We start from the raw sequence: 6,174 nt of genomic DNA on the forward strand, positions 1-6,174 counted from the left end.
AGATTTTAGCTCCTAGTTAGGATATAAGATTATTATCGTAAACGAATTTACTAGAGAGAATAACTTTACAATCTATGGCAATCTTATCTATTGGAGCTTAACTAAGAGCAAGCGCGTTACCCGAAGTGTTTTGGCGTTAGAGATATATAAAATAGTTAGCGGAGTTAATATAGCAATTATAATTGGAACTACCCTAAAGATAATTATAGATCAACTTAAACTTCCTGTTATCCCTATAATCGTATACACTAATTCATTTTCCCTCTATAAGTGTTTAGTTAAGCTCAGTACCACAAAGGAAAAGCGCCTCATAATTAATATTATGGCACTTCGGCAATCCTATAAGCGTTAAGAACTCTTTAAGATTTAATGGATTAATAGCCAAGATAACCCGGTAGATGTAATAACGAAGGTAAACCTAAACAAGACACTAAAGACGTTTGTTAATACGAATACTCTATATATATAAGTTAAAGGTTAGGTTAAAAGGGAGTCCCCAAAAATTTCTTAGTTATGTAAGGTCTTAAGATATCCAGGAACTTTAACCGGCGGTTGAAGTTATCTAATTAGTCAGATTCTGTAGACCCTAACTTAAACTAGCCAATTAGGATTTTCCATCCCCGGGATGGAAAATCGCCATTAGCTCGCTTACTACTAGCGCCTTGGCGGCCCACTCATCTTTACGTTAACCCCCTAACACCCTTCCTCTTTTCCTTCTTCCCCTTAGCTTTGTACTTTTGTATAGTAGCAATCTATAGGTGTTTGTAGATAGCAACTACAAAAAGAAGAGTTGCCAGTATTGGGAATAGGGCAAATTGCCGCCATATGCGGTAAATTGCCGTTACGTGAGGCAAGTTGCCGTCACGTGTTGCCGCGGCACTAGCGTGGTAAGGAACCTTAAGTTCCTTACCTTTCCCCTTTCTTGGAAGAATATACAAAAAGAATAATCATTATACTATCTACGAACCGTAGCTACGTGATATCCCCTTGTGAGTCCAACACTAGCAATTGGGTTACTGTTCTTAGTAATATATACCCCATTCCTATAGAGGAAGTCTTAAAAATCCTAAATAATATTAACGTTGCTAAGTGCCTAGGTATCAGCAGTCCATCCCATAAAATCCTCCCTAAAGTACTCCTATAGTTATAAATTAGTATAGTATTTATTTTGGTAGAATATAATATAGTATAGGAGAAAGCTGTTAACTTGTTTTACGGTATAAGTTGTTATATTAAAGGCGAATTCGTCCCAATCTTCATCGATAAGTTTCGCGTGCTTAGCTACCCCTAATAGTAAGGAGTCTTTTTAGTTGTTTAGTGTAGCCATACTTTCGGAAAAAGGGAAGTATTATTAGTATAGGGATTGTCGTTTAGTACGCGTTTGTAACGTATATTTGCGATTATAGAGCTTAGGACTAGTTCTAGCCTTAAATCGCGAAGACTCGTAAAGCGTATTATTCTGCGTAATGGACGCAAGAATCTATAATTTTAAAAAGGCTTAGGACCAGTTCTGGCCTTTAGATCCTTAGATTTATAAAAGAGTTCTATTTAAGGTTTAGGACCAGTTCTAACCTCAAAAGACAGCTCCCTTTAGCACGAGTAGCACTGGTATAGTAGCTTATCTTTTCTTAGTGGAATACCTAGCTGCTCTATAGTATAACAGTAAAGTTAACCACTAATTAGTGTTAGTTACATAAGGTGATATTACGTAGCTACGGTTTGTAGATAGTATAATGATTGTTCTATATATCTTCTATAAGGGAGGGCGAGGAGCTTAAGGCTCCTCGCCACGCTAGTGCCGCGGCGACACGTGACGGTAACTTGCCGCACGTAACGGCAACTTGCCACGCGTGACGGCAATATGCCTTATATGGTGACCACTTGCCTTTATTCCCAACAGCTTATACCTTTAGATTTTATATACTTAATACTTCTTATAGTAGCTAATATACTCCTTTATTTCTAATTAAGCTTTAGCTAATAGTATTTACATTAAAGTAATTCTACTATTTTAGCTTAACTATAGTGGCTATCTAAAGTATTATTATAATTTTTTATAAAAATCTTCTATTATAGATTTACTTCTTATAGTACCTAAACCTTACTATATCTATATAATAGCGCCTAATAGCTTTCTTTCCATTATATTTTTAATCTACTTTTATATTAAAGGTAGTATAGAAGGCGTCTTTCTGTTATACCTTATAGATAAGATCTATTAACCTTTTAGATAGTTTTTAGATAAAAGCTATTTTCTTTATACTACTCTAAGTATAAAACTAAATAGTACTATAGATCTTATAACTTTTTAGTATATATATATTAGGAAGGCCGCTATAAGATTAAAGTCCTTTAGTTATTATAAGGCTCTAAGTATAAGGCATATTGTAACCGACTACTGACACTGCGCTGAGACATAAGATCACCGCTTGGAAGGCTCTAAGACGGCGTTAACGCCACCCAATATATTGGTTGTAGATCAATATTGGTGGCAGATTACCGTTCCCATTTCAGCTATCTATTACCCCATTACTTCCACCTTCTTTGTGTATATATAGAGCCTCTAGAGCTACATTTACAATCAAGTCGTTTATTTAATTCTTCGCACTGTAAAGCTTATATATATTACCAGGGTATATAGTAGGGAGTAGGTAAGCTAAGTATAAGTTATAAGGAGAGTTAATAGAAGAGGACGATATAGTAATAAGGGTAGGTAATAGCCTAGTATAAAGATAAACTAATAGGGGAGGAAGGAGGCTGTAAGCCTAAGGAGCTTATAAGGGGTGGCTAAGGCCTAGCTAAAGGCTAGCCTTAGCAGCCCCTAAGAGCTCCTAGGATGTAGCCGAGTAAGGAATTAAAAGTACCCTTATACTAAGTTCTAATTACTCTATAGCTTAACTATTAGTTTAAGAGGATAGCTTAGTAATTAGGGGTAATATATTACTAAGTTTTAAGATTATATAAAGGACGTTCTATTTAAGTATATTTAGACTCTTATTAGCTATAGACCGGATATTAGTTAAAATATTAATATAAGCTAATAGGGTTTAATTTAATAGTAGCGATTCTTTAAAGGAGTCGGATTTAATACTACTAAGTAAGTAATATATAATAATATATAGACAATATATAGACTATTTAACTCCTAACTAAAAGCGACGCTAAGCTTAACACTGTGACGGTTCGTCTACATGGCTACTAGAAGGCGTCGTCGGTCATAGATTAACGTTGTTCCGACCACCGGACATGTATATAGTCGTCTACCCACACCCCTTTTAAGCTCCTTACCTTAGTCTATTTATAATATAGCCCCTTATTATTGCTTAATCTATCGGATCGCTCCTACAGGAAGTTAGCCGTGATATTAGACTAAGGTCAACCTCAACTGGCCTGTAGAGGCAACATAATACTAGGTCCAACGGTCAAACGCGTAGCCAGACGGAGAGCTGTTCTACCACCACGACTATAGACCAATCAACCCACTAAAGCCCTGCAACGAGCAGGCAATTACGACAGTAGATTAAGCAGCTAAAAGAAGAGACTGCGGCAATTAGATTAAAAGGATTACCCTAATTACAATCTTAGTAGCAAAAGGAATTACTTAAGAAAGCAAAAGAGACAATATGGCAAAAAAGAGTGCATTAAGGCCTAGTGCGCTAGAGATAGCTACCGACCCAACGCTGGCAGGACGCGAGGAGCCTATAGACGCGTCACTTAAGCCGCCAGAGCTCTAACCGTACTATGGCGAGATAGAGCTTTCGGACGATATAAAGAGCAAATAGGACCGTCTTATAGCGCAATTAGAAGACGATAAGAACCCCATATACTTTAAGATGGAGACAAAAAGAGAGTATATAGCCGCAACCACCCAAAGCCTAGCCGCAATTCCTATAACCGAACTCGTAGAGGAACTAAGGCTCTAGGGAATATAAAGGAAGGCAATAGAATAACAGATTGCTATACTATAGCGTCTTATAAACAACTACGCGCATAAAGCTCTTAACGCGAAAGAAGAAGCTTAAGTAAAGATAGTGGAGCTTAAGGAGCACCTAGATAATAGAACGGACGAGCTCCGCGAGGCCAATTGGAAGATATTAAGGATAGGCCGTAAGGTTACTATACAAGCCCCAGATCGGGAAGATAGCGAGCGAGAAAGCACACCGTCACGGATAATACGAGAAGGGATACTACTCTCTTAGACGAGCAGTGTTATGGGCTTAGGACGTATGGCAAAGTTTCCAGACCTACCTACGCTAATAGATGGGAAAGAGCCTACCTATTGTGCCTAGAATGGCTATATATAAAACAAGCTTTAATCTAATATAGACTGGTTCTATTAAGATAACCTAAATTAGGAAGAAGATGCAAAAGTAGCGTATATTGAGACACGTGTAGGTAGCAAAGCTTATAACTACCTCTTACCCTACTTAAAGGCAGAGCGCGATATAGGATATAACCCTACTAGTAAGAAGGTACTTAAGTTCTTAGAGAACGTCTTTAAGAACCCAGACCGCTAGATTAAAGCTTAATAGGATCTTAAAAGCCTAAAGATGCCGTACCTAGGAGACTTTAATGATTTCCAATCCAACTTTGTACGGCTAGTAAATATCTTAAGGATGCCATAAGATTAGTAGAAAGAGGAGCTTCACGATAAGCTTTACAATAGCCTACGCGTCTAAATGGAAGTTAAGGTGGCAGATAAAGACTGTAGCTTCTAGGCCTATTGCAAGACTGCTTAATAGTACGCCTAAGGTCTAAAGTAGACAGGTAAGGAACGAAGTGACCATAGAGCAGCCTAGGCTATTAAGAGAGCTCCTACTAAGTACGCTAAAGAGACTAAGGGTCCCCCCCCTTCCTGGCAGTCTCTGACTCTAGTACTGGCCGCAAAAGCACTAGTTACCTACTTTAACTATAGCAAGTAAGGACACTATTCTAACGACTATATAGCGCCGAAGAAGATAGAAGCTAAAGTAATTAACTAAAGTAAAGAGTATGAGATAGTTACCAACTTAATAGAGTCGGAAAATAAGTAGCTCTAGAAGAAGTCTTCTGCTTAGAGTAGATTGGAGCAATTAATATAGCGCCCGTATAGCTAAAGGAGATCTTAGGAGGCGTAGCCCTTATAACACTATATAGGATCGCGCTAGGCGGCGTGGCTCTTAATATAGTAAGCCTGCTTAACTCTAGTATAGGTGGAGAGGCCTTTATACACTATAAGCTACTACTAATTATTAAGCAACGACTGCAGCTAAAGCTCTATAAGATTAAAGGACGAGGAGTTGCCGTATTAGGCCATAATAATTAGCAGACGGATATAATTAGATAGCTCTTTAAGGCTAACCTAGTTATAGATGGCCGATAAGTCCCTACGTAGTTCCTATTCTATAATACTAGCCGCTATAATCTTCTTATTGGCTATAAGTGGTTTAAGAAGACCAGGGCCCTTATTAACTGTAAATACTAAGTCTTAGTATGGCGAACTAAGAGGAACTACTATAGTAGGCAGGACGTAATTATACTAAGGAAGGAGCTCCTACCTCTGCCGATTAATGAGGATCACCAGAGAGACGCAGATTAAAGAGACGTATTGCTAGACTAAGAGCCTAGGCCTACCCCCTAACGTATCCTTAAACATATAGTCGCGATTAAAGAGCTCTAAGAGAAGAAGCCCCCTACTAAAATTAAACCGAAGGGGTAAGCTAGGCCGAAGCAAACTAAACGGACCTTATATAACTATAAGTATACTTAAAAGATCGATACCTAAGATGCGATTAGGAAAATAGAGGACTAGCTTTACCTTAGGCTAGCTTTACCGTTAAAGCTAAGAGCAAGGAGGCCTTTATCTACTAGGGAGTTTAAGATAGTAGACATTACGCTACTTAAGGTAAGGAACTTCCTATAAGGGGCGAAGCGTAAGGACGTAGTAATCGGGTATACCAGCCTCTATAAGATAGACCAGCTAATAAAGGATAGAAAGGGATAAGACGCCCTACCTAACAATAAGGAAGAACTTCGCCAGCTTATCTACGAAAAGCTGCTATAGCCCTACTAAGAATATACGGACAGCTTCTTAAAAGCTATATCTAATACGCTACCACTATATCGCGAGGGGGTAGACTACAATATTATTCTTAAAGGTAATAGCCGCGATCTAGCTCCTAGCCCGCTATATAA

The sequence above is a fragment of the Cenococcum geophilum genome, assembly GCF_001692895.1.
Source record: "Cenococcum geophilum 1.58 unplaced genomic scaffold K441scaffold_42, whole genome shotgun sequence".
Taxonomy (NCBI): Eukaryota; Fungi; Ascomycota; class Dothideomycetes; order Gloniales; family Gloniaceae; genus Cenococcum; species Cenococcum geophilum.